The 17,174-nt window shown below is 33.3% G+C and overlaps 1 long non-coding RNA gene across 2 annotated transcripts; it reads right to left on the bottom strand.

Annotated features, from left to right (window-relative positions):
- Positions 1–1,937: 1,937 nt before the first annotated feature.
- On the bottom strand, positions 1,938–3,421 carry LOC132298690 (uncharacterized). 2 transcript variants are annotated; one of them, XR_009479926.1, is made up of 4 exons: positions 3,086–3,386; positions 2,812–2,963; positions 2,492–2,588; positions 1,938–2,128 (listed from the first exon to the last, which is right to left on the bottom strand). It is a non-coding gene; the product is annotated as an uncharacterized LOC132298690 (long non-coding RNA). The 2 variants fall into 2 exon arrangements; XR_009479925.1 differs by having other exon boundaries at positions 2,492–2,963; positions 3,086–3,421.
- Between the last annotated feature and the right edge of the window lie 13,753 nt (positions 3,422–17,174).

Below are 17,174 nucleotides of genomic sequence, written 5' to 3'. Positions count from 1 at the left end.
TACTCAAGCCCAGCCGGATCAAAGTATGTTCAGCCCAATTACTCAAGAATGCACAAGTCCTACCAGTTGAAGGATTTACCGTAGAAGGAAAATTCTGAGATAGGAAGTTCTGTACAAGGCAAGTTCTATGTATGGAAAATTAGACAATGGAAAGAACTCTATTAGTAAAGAATGTTTATATAGAAAGAATTGGAGGACAAGCAACGCGAGTCCTACCATAATTTTACAATCTTTTGTATATAAATAGAGGCTTAGACCTCCAATAAAGGGATCAAGCAATTTACGCTTCTCTATACACCGTTCTTATTTATTTTTATTGTTTTTTGAGTGAGTTGTTTTATTTTTCTCAATCATTATTGGTTGAGCGAAATTTTGCACTTACAGCTAAATTTCAAAAGTTTTGTTTTGATGGGATAAATTAGATTAAAGTTTTGTTTTAAACCCATATAACAAAAAAATGGATTTTGAAATTGTTTTGGGCAAATTCCACTAAACCTTATCAAAAGTTGTAAATTAGCTCTCTCAGGCAGCCAAAATTCCAACTTTAGTTGCAAGAGGTAATTTGCAATTTTGATAAATTGAGGAAGGTTTGTTATAAATATATATATATATGGGAGAAGTAAAAAAATTGCAACTCGAGACCTTATAGAGCTAGCAGTGATAGAGTCCTCTCATCTAAATTGCCTAAACTATTTACGGATCAAAATCATTTCCAGCGCCACAGTGATCTGTTCGAGCTGGTGAGTAGTAAGATGGGTAAAATATAAAGTAAAAATATGAATGTAAAAAGCGTATAGTATATATATTTGGATATTGCCTCTTATACTATACATATGGGTCCACCAAATAATAATAAAAAAAGGCAACAATTGAGTTGCATTTCAATTTTCAAAAGCCCGCCATTTTTTTTTTTCATTTTTTCATCTTCTTCACTTCAAATGTTCAGTTGCTCTCTCTCTCTCTCTCTCCACATTCCCAAGAGAAAAGTGATCACAGAGTACACTGTGATCCATTTTTTTCTCAATCACAAAATACAAGGCTAACTTGTGAACTGGTTGACAAGTTATTTGGATTATGTTTATTTTATTTTTGGTTTCTTTAATTTAAGATCTATTAAATTAGTTTACTTCTGTATATATATATATTTTTTGCAATTTTTTGGGTTTGGTATCACACATCATTTGTGATCTTCAAACCTATTTAACCCCCTGTGGGTTTAAAGATAGATTAATATGTCAAATTTACTCATGTTGAATTTCAACCAAATATTATGTGATATTTTATGTAAAATTTGCATATATTTCTTATACACAATCATCTAAATAACCATAATCAATAAAATTAAAATTAAATAAAGATAATACCTTTATTCATGTTGAGTTTCAACCAAATATTATGTGATATTTTATGTAAAATTTGCATATATTTCTTATACACAATCATCTAAATAACCATAATTAATAAAATTAAAATTAAATAAAGATAATACCTTTATTCATGTTGAATTTCAACCAAATATTATGTGATATTTTATGTAAAATTTGCATATATTTCTTATACAAAATCATCTAAATAACCATAATCAATAAAATTAAAATTAAATAAAGATAATATATTTACTCATGTTGAATTTCAACCAAATATTATGTGATATTTTACGTAAAATTTGCATATATTTCTTATAAAAAATCATCTAAATAATCATAATCAATCAAATTAAAATTAAATTAAATTAAAATTATATCGACGTGTATGCCCACAACCTATCATTCCCTAGTTTTTCCCACATCTAAATTAGATTTTGGGTTTGGTAGAAATATCTGTTCGAATTAGGGTTTCTGATTCGGGATTTTGGGGATTGGAGAGCTGATTTGAGAAAGATTTGATCTTTTTCATTGCTGGTTTGATACGGCTTTAAGATTGGGAGCAAAATACAATAGATTGAAGCTTACTTTCTCTCTCTAAACGAAACCCTTACACCATTCACAAGACAAATTTTGATACAAATAATACCTTATGGGTTTGATACGGCTTCAAGATTGGAAACAAATTCCTCAGAATCGAAGGCTTCTTCAGTTCATCTACCTTCAGTCGCTTCAAAATCGGAATTTTCGTCCACTCAGTATCCCTGTAGAAGTGGAAGAGGAGAAGAAATACAAATAGTGACTTTGTCTGTATACACTTCTAATACGTACTACCTCCATCCCATAATAGTTGTCAATTTGAAAAACTTTGACTCACTACCACCTTTTATTTTTGAATCATTTGATATTATTTTTAGCCATATTCCTTTAATATACTTATATACTACCTATATCCCATACTAGAGGTCTATTTCGATAACTTTAACCTCACAAAAATTATGACTTAAAATTTTTAGAGTTGACAACTAATATGGGACGGCATGACTATTTAGTAAAAACAGATTTACTCTCTTTTTGGTCTTTTATTACTAACTGACGTGGCAAAATTCTGTACACACAACTCTTACCGGATGGGACATATTTCCTGTTGCCGTCGATTTTAATCCACTATCTACCGGCTGATGGATGACGAAGTTAGTGACACACACCTGCCCGACCGCAGAACTGTCACCAAAGAGGAATTATACGGATGGATTAGACCTTCAACATGCTACTACTGCATCATTTGAATCTTCATTATGTTTGATAATACCACACTCAATAGCTTCTCTCTACTTGTAAGTAATTTCTGAATGTTATTAATTACATCGGAAATTACACAAAAGCCATAGATAGCTATTGAATGTGGTATTCTCAAATACTATGAATGACGCTTCCTCCGTCATACCATCCTTCTTTTCTTTGAGCCCATGCTGCGCATACCACCAAAAGTATGATAATTGTTTCATCTTTGAATTCTTCAACCACAAACTCTATAAGAGTCTTAAGAGATTGGCTTAGCCGAGCTTGGACCGGGTTTGGCACTGCTCAATTTCATCCCTAAATACAAGAAATCAAAGTGTTACTTTCATCAAATCCGATCACCATCTCCGACCAGAAAGAGAAACAAAAGAAAAAAAAGAAAAAGAAATACAGAACAAGGTTTCAAGATGAAATCAAACCTTACAAGTTTTTAGCAATTTGATCCACATATATATGTTCCATTGCTCCACCTTCAGATCCGTTTAAGAGAGATAGAGAGATGTGTGGCATGTAGAGCGCTGCCGCTGCCGGCGGATTATGCGGTGGAGCTGAAGAGGACTTATCACACAGGTGATAAGACGACTTAGACATAGTGTTCATTTTTATGATCTTATCTCTTTAACTTAAAGCAAACCAATGGCTGAGATGAATTATTGGGATCTAATAGTTGAGATGAAATTTTATTTGGATGATGGGCTGAAGAATTATAACACTTTAGAGTAAAATAACATGAATTGGGTCAAACTTATATTCATATGGACTTGACTTAGCGACCTTGAAAATTGAGCTCTAACTGAGCTTGTTTACTAGACTAGATGAACGAACGAATGCGAGTCAAGTCCAAGTTTTTTTTTGAACAAGTCGTTGAACTATGAATTATTGTGGTGAGCATTAATTGGAGTGTTCTTGAAAGCCTCCTTGAACAAAGAAACTATGAAGTATATTTCTCTGAAAGCCAACTGTAATTGTTTTTGGGGTCTGGCAATTAATGGAGAAATCTTTGTCCTTGAACATAGTTGTATCAAGGTGTTGATAAGAGTTATGAGGCATGAAAGGTGAGGAAGAAGAGGAGCTAAGAGGTGGAACAAAGGCTGAATAGAGAGGAAGAGAGAGTCTTGAGTTACAACAGAATTTTTGTTTAGGAAAGAGATTTGTAAGAAATGCACCAGAGTTTTTATTGTTTAATTAGAAGTTTTAAAACACGTTTTTATGACATTTAATTGTAACTTCGGGAGCTCCAAGTTATCTTGCCCTAGTTTTGTCTCTCTCACTCCTCTTATTATTATGATATACAGCATTTGCAAACAACCTTCCTAATTAATATATATATATATATATATATATATATATATATATATATTTCAAACCAAGAATCTTTCTAATTAGAAAAGGGTTATTTTGAAAATTTAAAAATTAAAAATAAATAATGATTTAAAGACCGAATACTAATTATCAAATTCAATTTATATGAGTTTGGTGTAAAGTTTTGTTTTGAAAAAGATGCGACATTTTTATCATGACCTTGTTGAATTAATGGTTCAGGAAGTCATGATATGTATTTTTTTTTTTTTTGTTGAAAGTTAAATTTAACATTCATAATGGAAAAAGTACAACCCAAAAGTTTGCCCAGTGCTAACTATAGAAAACTATACAGGACAGCCCAAGAGGCCCAATGGGAAATATGTTGGAAATGGGGGCATTAAGAACATAAACTTTGAATGAAATTTAGAATAGATTCTGTTAATAATTTTTTGCGGATCTCTAGACGAGTGTGTTTCTCTCTGTAAGGAGATGAACGTGATATATTTATTTTCTCAAATCCGTTTTCAGGTGAATAAGAAATTAGTTACAAAGTGTAGTGTTTTGATAAGCCTAAATGGGTATGCAAAATGTGGGAAGTGTTTGTCCCACAAGGAAAAAATGTAGGAAGTATTTGTCCCACATGAAAAAAATGTTGAAACTAATTGAAATTTAAATAAGCCAAATTTGGGCTTGGGTTTGGGCCTAATTGTAAAGTCCAATTATTCTTTTTACTAAATGGAATATTGGATTGGGCCTTTAATTTTGGGATGGGCTTGTTTAAATGGGTGGTTAGTTTTTGAATTTAAATTAAAAGTTAGTTTTATTTCCAAAGGATTGTATCTATTTCTAAAGGGTTGCATCTGTTTTTCAAAAAGTTGCATCTGTTTCTAAAGGGTTGCAACTTAAAACCAACAAACATAACTATTCATGTGAACCATTGCAACCTATTGGAGTTGATGTGTCTATTGGTGAACAGACACTATATGAATCATTGCAACCAATTGGAGTGGATGTGTCCAGTGTGAAGAGACACATATAAATGGTTGTGTCCAATGATGAAGAGACACACCCAATCCAAAAAGGCACTTACTTAAAAACTACTTTTTAGTTTTTTCCAAAGGGTTGCACCTAATCCGAAAATGCACATTAATTAAAAACTGCTTTTTAGTTTTTTCCAAAGGGTTGCACCTAATCCGAAAAGGCACATTGTTGCCTATAAATACCCCCTTTGGATCATTTGTAAATCATTCATTTTCATTTTCTTTTATCTCCCTCTCTAGAATTGAACCCAACCCAAATGGGTTCAAACCATAGGTTAAGTGGTCCGAACCACTTAGACCCTAATCCAATTTCATCGAGCCATATTAAGATTGGTCCGAACCATTTGGTTAGAATTGCACTCAATTCAACATTTATATATAGTATAGATGCATTTTTGAGTCAGAGAGAGTATTACACGGAGAAGGTTCGCCGTATCCACAAGTTTGTAGTGCTGCTACTGGTGGATGTAGACCGTTGTATCCTGGGAGATAGACGCCACTGAGTCCGTAAGCACCATAGCGGGGCGAATCTGTCTTAATGATATAGTATCCAATACTAGCCTCGGTCCAGGTTCTTTATTTATTATTGTTATTTTATTTCTTTATTTTGCATATTTAATTAAATATAGAGTTGCATATTTAATTAATGATTTCTTAGCATATTGTTAATTATCTTATGACATATTAGTATAAAGTTTGTTATATCTTAAATGTTACATGAAGCATATATATTTACCAACAACCTTAAGATAGATTCATTCCTTGCGTAGATTTTATTATATGCTTCTATTTAAGATACAAATAAGTAGATATTATACTAATAATTGAGATATAATAAAATAATGTTTTATACATTATTATATGATAATATGCTAAATATTGATGTGTTCAATATTATATGAAATTGAAGCATGTTATATAAGTAGACTAATAATTCAATATTGGTTGAATTATTTTAATTTTGTAATATAATATTATGAAGTATATGACATTACCTTAAACATGTATCAACTAAAGGTGAAAAAGGTACTTCGTTACTTTTATCAATGGTTGCATAAGATATTGTTATGTATATTTGCTACGAAGCAAAGATGAAACATTAGAAATGTTTAAACATTACAAAAAATGAGGTTGAGAATCAACTTGGCAAAAAGATCAAGGTGTTAAGAAATGATAGAGGTGGTGAATACAAAACACCATACTTTTATAATTGTTTAGAACATGGTATCATTCACGAAGAAATGATGAATGTTATGTTGATAAGTTCTGATTTAAATCAGAATTTGTGGGGGGTAAGTTTTATTTTTCGTAAATTATATTCTCAATAAAATACCTCAAAAGAAAACTAATGTGACACCATGTGAATTATAAAAATGTCGAAAACCTTCCTATAAATTTTTAAATATGTGGGGGTGTCTAGCTAAGGTTGCAGTTCCTACTCCTAAAAAAGTTAGAGCGGACCTAAAATGTGATAACCTTGTAGGTGAGAGTGTCATGGACGGGTGCAAGAGGCACTGACAGGCTACCACACTAGGCGAACTACAAGTGCAAAGTCCCACACATAAAACCTTTGATAGGTTATGTTCATAATAGTATTGCATATCATTTTCTTGTGCATAAATCATACAATGAAAATAAAGATGAGTTTAGAGGTAGAAAGAAGGCTAAAACGTCTAAATCTTTTATTCCTGATTTTCTAGCATGTTTATTGGAGAATAAGCCACAAAACTTTAAGGAAGCAAATTCTTCTCTTGATTATTATTATTTCTTATATTAATTATGTGATATAATTAATTATGTGATATAATATGAAACTATATTGTTATGCAAGTTCAATATTATTTTTATAAATGTTTACTTTTATTTGATACTATAATATTGAACTATGTAGTTGAATTACATAATGTACATAATAATTTAATTTTACAATATAGTTAATGTGTGATATTAATAACTTTATATATGAGTTCATGACTAGTTTGTGTATCAATACAATAAACAAAAATTGACTAGTCCAACTATGTCAATTCTCTCGATAGTCAAAAGAAAAAGATCTATACTAGTGTTTAAGATACGTATAGTTGTGAATGGGCTGACTAAGAGAAGATTTTCCAATAACTCTAAAGAGTTTAATGAAAAATGTTTTGGATACACTAAGTAAGTATACCGAGACAAGCTAAATCAAGTTAGTTAGCTCTAATGTACAATTTAGCTAAAAGCTAAAATTTTATTAAGTTGCAAACTAGTTGGCTTAGTTATAAGTTAAAATGATTAATGAGGTGCATAGAACCTAAGAGGAAGATGAAACACTGTTAGTTGGTTCTAGCTCTCAACTTGATAGTAAAAAACATGAGGGTGATGAGTAGCCATTTTAGCCATTAGTTATTTGAGCTATACATCATATATGTCCATGTAGGAGGGACTAATACTACTTGTAAAGTAGTAGTTTTTGAAGAATATTCTTCAAAACAAATTACTCAACTAACAAGATAAATTACTTAGATAAGTGTGTACTAAAGTTATGAACTACTAAAATTGATAGTTAAACAAACTTAACTTCAAGCTAGCGGTAATAGCTAAAAAATGGGTGCTCATTATAACCTAGTAGTGAGATACGAGAAGAGTGTACTTAATCTAAGCTGGTAATGATAGTTAATAACTCATTTTTAACTAGTAATAATAGCTGAGAAGTGAGTGCTCACTCTATGGTGATTGTATCCAAAGCTTAAATAATAAGATAATTATTTGCTTAAATAATTGAGTTATGTGATGTGTGACATATGAAAGGTTATGACATGTTAATATGATTGACTTAATATGAACCTAAATATGAATAACTCAATTCATCAATACAAGAGATGTAGAAGCAAATATTAATTTGAGCCCATTGTAATTAATACCTCTAGCATTAATTCACAGTAACATCTGTAACATATTATACGAACAAACTAGAGATGAAGTGAATACATATGCACTAGAGACTGTTATACATGCTTGTTGAGAAGTAAATATAGAACCTTGGAAAGGTAGATGAGGTGAAATATTTAATATATGTATTTCAAGAGTTAGAAAACCATAAGAAATATATCATATATAAAATTTCAGGATTATTCTAAAGTTGTGGGGGGATATTGTCCATAAGTGAAATTTGCTACGAGTTATCTCATCAGATAAGAAATACTTATAAATGTAGGGGTTCTTAGTCTTAAGAGCTTTATGATAGAACCAAAAATTATTTATAGTATTATAACAATAGTGCATGTTGTTTCCTATGAAGAAAATATTATGGAACAACTAGAAGAGTTCTTTTTCGAGTGGAAGAGCTGGGTTATTTGTTCTAGTTGAAGAGTAAAGTGTGCAAGCTTATAACTCCTTGAGTGGATTAAAGCTGGTACCATGACAATAACATAAATGTGATGTATAAGTCATTGTATGTCTTAAAAAATTACTGATATACTGTATATTTGATATGAAAGATTTAACATCTGATAACATAGTATATTCTCAATAGAGTGAGATTGAGATAATACTAGTTATGATAACAAAAGCCTAGCTAACTTTTGTAGATGTAAATCTCAAATATAAATACTCGTCAAAGTATATCATTGGTTGAGATTGCAAGGCATCTTAATAATTCTGTTTAATTACACATTTTTAATCCAGGATAGGATCATTGAAAAGCAATAAATTGGGTAGTTGTGATACACCCCAAGTCCAATATTGCATAGATCGAGGTATCTAACTAAATTGGAGGTATAAGAGTGATACAATCTGGATGAGGGATATTAAAGACTCCAAATCCAATAGTGGATATGTCTTTAATATTAAAGGTGTAGTTGTATGTTCTTTTAAAGAATCAAAGTTAAAAACTTTGAATAAATCAAATAGAAAAATTAAAAGACTTAACTTAGAGGACATTTCAAAATAAGTTTACACCTGTGCCAATAATAAGCAATTTTAGGACACAAAGTATACATTTGCTCTCAATTGGGGAAATCTCTGCAGAGTATAATATTTCTATATACAACCATGTGGCCACATATAAAATTAAGGGTTGTACTAGAGAGTAATTGTACAGATCATTGAGGGGAATGGGATTTAAAGCCGAAAGCTAACGAGTCACCTTAATGGAAACCCAACCTAGTTAACTGGAGATCCCAAGATCTAGGTTCAAAGGGACAACAAAAATTCTGAATAACTTACCAGAAGCACTGGGAAGATATAAATCTTCTGCCCATTTCTATGATGAGACAGTGTTACCTACAACGAGAATTAGGATAAGTTACGCTTTTAATGACTCTTATACCTTGAAAATTCAAGTGGGGTATGATAGGATACTCTTAATAAGAAGTCACCTATATGAGTGTGAAGTGGGGCCACTTCTATAAGAACTATAAAGGCTAAGTTTTCTGGAGTACTCATTGAATACCAAGAGTTGTTCAGGGCCAAAATGAACACAACAATGAGAACCAACTGTAATGACCCGATCATTTGACTCCCTTTCCTTTTTTTCCGGAAATTTTACGGATAAATTTTTTCCGTTTAATTTTCCTTTCTGAGCTTTGTTTCTCGTCCCTTAGTGTCATCTCGAGTGCTTGAAAATGGTCTTCGAGACTCTTTCGTACGGATTTACAACTTCCTTTAAGGACCCAATCATTTCCACATTTTCACTTTTCGGACACTATTTATTTTTTGTCCTTTTCCCTATTTCGTCTTTTTCCCTATTATGTCTTTTCCCCGTTTGTCACTTTGTTGGCAAAATCTCATTTTTCATGCTCGGAGTTAGTTTTTGACTTCACGTGTCTTCATCCTTAGTGATTTCCACGAAATACGTATATTTACTTTTGCGAGAAAGTACTCTGGTTGTTCCCGGTGTCCATAGGGGCATGGATGCATAGTTCTTTGGAATTATTTTCTTTTCTTAGGGTGTTTTTCGTAAATATCTTTTAAAAATATTTTATTTCAGGGGTATCTAAGAAAATATTTTTGGAAGATATTTTCATTCTGGGTCATTAGTGCAGTTAACCCTTTTTGTAGGGGTCATTGTACAATTAACGAAAGTTATTGCAAAAATACCTCTTTTGGAGCCTGGATCCTCGTACGGGATTCATTTTCACATTTCGTCGAGTCATGTACTCTTAGAATTCCATTCTGGTCGTTTTTCTCCAGTTTTAGAGTTTCTAGCCCCGGTTAATGCCAAACTTGTTTGGGGCATATCTCTCTGATCGGGACTCGATTTTTGACGTCGTTTCTTCCGTAATTCATGTTTTCTCATTTTGAATCTTTTTCATTCATAGAGTTTTTCCATTTGAGCGCGTCTGCTCAAATTCCATTTTTCTAGACCTAGCGGGGCCCTTTCGGGGCACTTTTTGAGATTTTCTATAAATAGGAGGTCTTAAGAGAAAATATGAGATTTTTCTCTCTCTCTCCTCTCTCTTGGCCGGCAGCCATGGCAGCCAAGGGGCTGCCACCCTTCTTCTTCATTATTCGGTCACTTCCCTCGAGTGAAACATCGTAGTGCCTTACCGTTTAATACTTGTCTTGACGACGCGCATCTTTCACCCTTATTAGGGCCCATTTCTGACCATTTGTTGAGTTCGGGTTTGAAGTCAAGTTGTAATTTTCATGGGGCTTCCTTCGGATTCTTGTTCATCGTGTTGTCCCCGACAAAACCCTTAGGTATCGTCAGATTCAGAGCACTTTTCTTTCGGTGAGCTTTTGAGATTCATCTCAAATTGAGGTAGGGGGTGTTGTAGTTTATATTCTTGTTATATTGCATGCTTTTGATGCTATTATAACTCATTTATATGTTCTTGTGTCAAATTTAGAAACTTTGATTAATTATTTCTTTGTGTAAGATTTAATTTTTCCGGTTGTTCATAACTTTGTTTAAACATGTAGCATGATATTAAATTACCTCTTGACATGATCATTGACATATATTAAATCTAGATCATTTGGACAAGTAATGAATATTTTATTTAATATTTATCTTGAATAAAAGATTAATTCATGTGGCCTTAACTAGCTTGAAATCAATACATGTTAGCATATTATATTAGGCCCTAACATGCTCTTCAACATAGGTGAATTCGAGATTAAACGGAGATGTTTTAAAATCTAGAGAATATTTAATTAATTGATTAATTAATTTATTCCATGTATACTATTCATTTCATTTGAATTCCGACTTAATATTATTGATGTGCATATCATATACTTTCATATATATTAAATCTAGAATATTTGATTAGGTTTTGAAACTTTTCATTTATTATTTTTCTAGTATTAGAGTTTAATACTCATGGCCGTGACATACATGGAATGTACTTGTAGCATGCTCTTAAATCAATTCTTTGCATATGGTATAATATACATTAGTTTGAGATCATTTGGATGAATTTCAAAATTTAGAGATTTTAATTAAAAGAATTAATTAAAATCCATTCAATGGTTCCATGAGCATGTTTAAGTCACTAGCTTGGTATTCATGATTCTCTTGATAAGTTCCTTCACGTGTATTATATTGAGCATAATTGGATAAGTTTTGAGACTTACATTTATTTGTTTCCCTTGTATGGAACTTAGGTCACATGGTTCTAACTTGTATTCATGGAGCTTTTAGCTTTTCATCATGTATCTAGACCCCTTGTATCTTGATCTCATTAAGTTAGTTAATGAACTAGTATGAGTGTCTTGAAATGATTTAATTACTCATGTGTTGTTTAGTAAGTAATCGAATCATGTATCTTATACTTATGGTATATGTACTTCGATAGATTCCATGTGATATATATATATATATCTTGGTTGTAGTCTATATAGATGCATACTATGATTTCCTGACATTTCACATGTAATCATAGTTGAGAACTTAAGGCATGACTTGTGTGTTCCAAAATCTTGGTTGTGCATGAAATGTGGTTAATGTATTTCTTGTATTTTGATAAAATCTTGACTCGCACAACTTGTTGATTTTGGGACTTAGGATTCAATCAAGAATTGACATGGCTAGGACTTGGTTCTAGTACAGGGGAATGTCCCTCTACAACTATAGTGCGCACTAGGGAAAAGGTACTCATGTGTTAGTAGCCCTAAAGTGATCTCAAGAGTACGGTTTTAATCCCGGCAATATCCGAGTTTTCCACATTGGTTGATTTCACTCTTTAAATTTCAAGTTGCTATTTCTTGAAGATTTAAACTTGTCGTGTATGTGAAATGCTCTAATCCTGTTTCATTGTATAGATATTATGCATTATCCTTGATTTCATGTATTCTCCTTTTCGCGTTTCATGGAATATCCCATCTTTGTTCATTGCATAGATTTTATGCTTCATTCGTGATTTCATTCCTTAAATGTCAAGTGTTGCATTTCTTGAAGATTTAAGATTCTTTTCATGTTGTATAGAAGATTTCATCTTTGTCTAATTGCATAGATATTATGTTGTGTTCTTGATTTCATGTATAACTCTTGTCATGTTAATTGGTATGTCCCAATTATGTAAATTGCATTGATAATGTGATCCTTGTATTCTAATACCATGTTGACGTGTTGTATGGATTATTCCAAACCTTGCTTAATTGTATTGACAATGCAATTTATGTTAATCAATATTCAAGTATCCTTCTTATCGTGCTCCTTAGGTTATCCCAATCTTGATTCGTTTCATATATGTATGTATATATATATATATATATATATATGTATATATGTATATATATCATGATCCTTGTTGATTACACTCTGAGGTAGCTTAGGATGCTCCCTGAGTCTCACATTTGACATAGACGTTAGGTGGCATGACCCTTTTGAACTGTATTATGTTAGTCTAAAAATCTGAAAGAAATCGAGTCGATGCATGCTCATTTTCTACAAGTAAACTTGTTTACTCACCCCGAGGTGACTGGGGGATTTGTTCAGGTACGAAGACTTGGTTTGTGATGTTCGTCATTGCTTGGATGATTATAGACTTGAAGATATTTAATTCTTGTAAAGGTTGGCTTGAAACGCCACCTATAGTCTTATATGTCAAAATATGTATATTTGATTCCATTTATGTAATGTGTACATAAGTACACTCTTTACAATGTATTTGACATGTATGAGTTGAGGCCATAGGCCAATGGCATCTTATTTGTATTCTATGCACTTTTGTTTTTAAGGTTTATTATGAAAATATTGAAAAATGCTAAGTCATTACTTCATAACTTTTGCATCGGGTATAGGAATTCCATTCTTTTTCTTTATAGGGTCTCTATGATTATGTATGAGGTGTGGCCAAGGGCCAAACCCCATTTCATTTTAGGTTTTGCATTTTGGCTTCGCTTATTGCATTTTAAGACATTTTTGGCCATTGAGGAGTCATATTTTGCATTAAAGTTATTTTGAGTCCGCGGGCCATTGGGACGCGTCTTAAATACCATTTTACACTTGTGTGCATGCTCATATGCTCAATTCTCCTTAAAAAGGATCAGTTTTTGACCTATGCATATGAATAGAATGAATCCCATAGGTCCCCTCGCAAATCTCACATGTTTGTAGAGTTTCAGCAGCCTTTCGAGGAGTTTCGGTCGACTAAAACTCCATTTCGGTCGACCGATGGCTCAAATCGGTCAACTGAAACAACCATCACTCAAAAACAAGACTTTGGAAAAGTCTCTGTGAGTTTTGGTCGACCGAAACTCTATTTCGGTCAACCGAAATAGCCTTTATACCTCAGCATCTCCAGATTTTGTTTCAGCACTCCTGTTCCAACTTCAAATGGTTATATCTTCTTTATTTCTAACCGAAATGGGGTGATTCTTAAGCCTAAATTCATGAATTTTGAGTCAAATTTCCAATGGTATGCCATTCTCAGATTCAAATCATCGTGGGAGTTATTCATGTTTTAGTGAAGTAGTGTCGGGATTTGGTTCAAACAGGGAAAGGTCTTCTTGTGGGATTCTTGTTCAAAGTTCTTAGAACCTCTTGGAATATTGTCAAATGATTAGTTTAGGTTGTGTGGACCTCATTTGACTTGTTTAGAGTCAAATCTCTCATCTCATCTGTAAATTGACTACTTTGCCCCTGGAGGCTTAATTATTATTTTTCCAATCTTTTGCCTTCACAGTTGGTTTCTTTGGGTTCCGTGACCTCATGGGAGGTCATCAAAGTGTCTTAGGGCGTATAGTGCCTTGGGAGACCGTTGTTTTATTTCTTGCTTCCGCATCTGGATCCGTTTTCGGGTTAAACTTTCGGGTCATTACTGACGCACCGGGTTGAATAAAAACCCTGGTCGTTACACCAACTTTGTGAGGAAAGGTATTGTGTGTTTGTTATTGTCTTGCTTTACACAAACGGCTGAACAGTTCAAGATATCGCGTTCACTGGTTAGCTAGTAAATCCAATAGCAATACATTAGGGAAGGTTCAAAGCCAAAAGCTACCTATCTTGATGCAGCAACTTTCCGACTATACTCTCTCTAGTGTCTGCATGATCATCTTTTGCATTTTACGCAAATTTCCATTCATGTGGGGGATTGTTGGAAACGAAGGCATTAAAAACATAAACTTTGGATGAAATTTGGAATAGATTCCACTAATAATTTTTTGCGGATCTCTAAACGAGCGCATTTCTCTCCGTAAGGAGATAAATGTGGTATATTTATTTTCTCAAATCCATTTTCGGGTGAATGAGAAATTAGCTCCAAAGTGTGGTGTTTTGATAAGCTTAAATGAGTATGCAAAATGTGGGAAGTGTTTGTCCCACATGAAAAAAATGTAGGAAGTGTTTATCCCACATGAAAAAAATGTTGAAATTAATTGAAATTTAAATAAGCCAAATTTGGGCTTTGGCTTGGGCCTAATTGTAAAGTCCAATTATTCTTTTTACTAAATGGAATATTGGATTGGGCCTTTAATTTTGGGCTGGGCTTATTTAAATGGGTGGTTAGTTTTTGAATTTAAATTAAAAGTTAGTTTTATTTCTAAAGGATTGTATCTATTTCTAAAGGGTTGCATCTGTTTTTCAAAAATTTGCATCTATTTCTAAAGGATTGCAACTTAAAACCAACACACATAATTATTCATGTGAACCATTGTAACCTATTGGAGTGGATGTGTCTATTGGTGAATAGACACTATGTGAACCATTGCAACCTATTGGAGTGGATGTGTCTATTGGTGAATAGACACTATGTGAACCATTGCAACCAATTGGAGTGGATATGTCCAGTATGAAGAGACACATATAAATGGTTGTGTCCAATGATGAAGATACACACCTAATCCGAAAAGGCACTTACTTAAAAACTACTTTTTAGTTTTTTCCAAAGGATTGCACCCAATCCGAAAAGGCACATTAATTAAAAACTACTTTTTAGTTTTTTCCAAAGGGTTGCACCCAATCCGAAAAGGCACCTTGTTGCTTATAAATACCCCCCTTTGGATCATTTGCAAATCATTCATTTTCATTTTCTTCTATCTCCCTCTCTAGACTTGAACCCAACCCAAGTGGGTTCAAACCATAGGTTAAGTGGTCCGAACCATTTAAACCCTAATCCAATTTCATCGAGCCATATTAATATTGGTCCGAACCATTTGGTTCGGATTGCAGTCAATTCAGTATTTATATATAGTATATATGCATTTTTTGAGTCAGAGAGAGTATTACACGGAGAAGGTTCGCCGTATCCATGAGTTTGTAGTGCTGCTACTAGTGGATGTAGACCGTTGTATCATGGGAGATAGACGCTACTGAGTCCGTAAGCACCATAGCGGTGCGAATCTGTTTTAAGGACATAATATCCAATACTAGCCTCGGTCTAGGTTCTTTATTTATTATTATTATTTTATTTCTTTATTTTGCATATTTGATTAAATATAGAGTTGCATATTTAATTAATAATTTCTTAGCATATTGTTAATTATCTCATGACATATTAGTATAAGGTTTGTTATATCTTAAACATTACATGAAGTATATATATTTACCAACAAAATACAACATTGAAGACATAAAACTCAGCCCAACAACAATAGTGCGTGATAATAAAGATCAACAAAACAATTCGGTGATCATGGAACTGATTTCCAGCAGTGGTGAGATCAATCTGGCGCCTCAAGTCTGGTGGTTTAGCGGGTGGACAAACTGCTGATTCAGGAAGATCCAATTCCAATGCAATTCTAGTGGTGTTGAGGGAATCAGTGATTGTGGAAGAGAGTAGCTTTGCTCGAACTGTCTCCAAGAATAGGTGTAGGATTGAGTTGGAACTGAGAGCTTTCTTTTTTAAGATTCTGCTGTTTCTCTCAGTCCAGATATGGTAGACAAGGGCTGCAAGTCCCAGTTTGGATATTGTATTGCTTTGGAATTGTGAATTTCCCCTCCAATGATGTGATGATGCCTAAATAATAAATTGTGCCCAAGAGGATGGTTGGATGTAGAATCCACATCTTGCTTGAAAAAAGCTCCACAAAGGCTTGACAAATGAACAAGAGAAGAATAGGTGATTATGTGATTCAGCTTCAGTGTTGCAAATAGTACACAATGTAGAGTTGATGTGAGCTGTGCACCTTCTCTTGAGAGTTGGTAGCTTGTGTTAAATGGCAACCCAAAGTGTAGAGGAGTGTTTAGGAATGCATCGTTTGGACCAAACTAGGTGTGGCCAAGGCAAAGTAAGATGTTCTTGGTTGAAGTGTTTCATTGTTTTGGAGATAGAGAACTGACTGGAGTTTGAGGGTAGCCAAATGAACTTATCCTTGATGCTAGGATTGGGGATAGGTAATGAGACAATGCTTTGTAGCTGTGGTAGATGATTGAGGATGGTTGTAGGGAAGGACCATGTGTTAGAGATGATGAATGAGCTGACTTTTGTCATGCTGCCAAACTCCATTCCTGCTATTTGCTGTGGTTGGACAAGATGCTGCAGTAGTCCAAGAGAGCACCAGTTGTCAAACCAGAAATTGGCTGAGGTTCCATCACTAATTTCTAGCTTGACAAGAAGGTAGATTTGTGTCTTTGAGGCCGAGAAGTCTTCTCCAACTCCATGAACATTGACCTGGAACTTTAACATCTCAAATACTTCTGCCTTTGAGAAGATAGGTGTGGATCCATTTGACCCAAAACATGTCCTTTGAGCTGTAAATGTGCCAAAAATGCTTCATAACAGCACTCTCATTCCATGTATGC

The sequence above is a fragment of the Cornus florida genome, unplaced genomic scaffold (assembly GCF_030987335.1).
Source record: "Cornus florida cultivar Cherokee Brave unplaced genomic scaffold, ASM3098733v1 CherokeeBrave_3.0.0_Hap2_Chr03, whole genome shotgun sequence".
NCBI classification, from domain to species: domain Eukaryota; kingdom Viridiplantae; phylum Streptophyta; class Magnoliopsida; order Cornales; family Cornaceae; genus Cornus; species Cornus florida.
The sequence above is the reverse complement of the archived record's forward strand: the minus strand, read 5'-3'. Positions and strand labels throughout refer to the sequence as shown.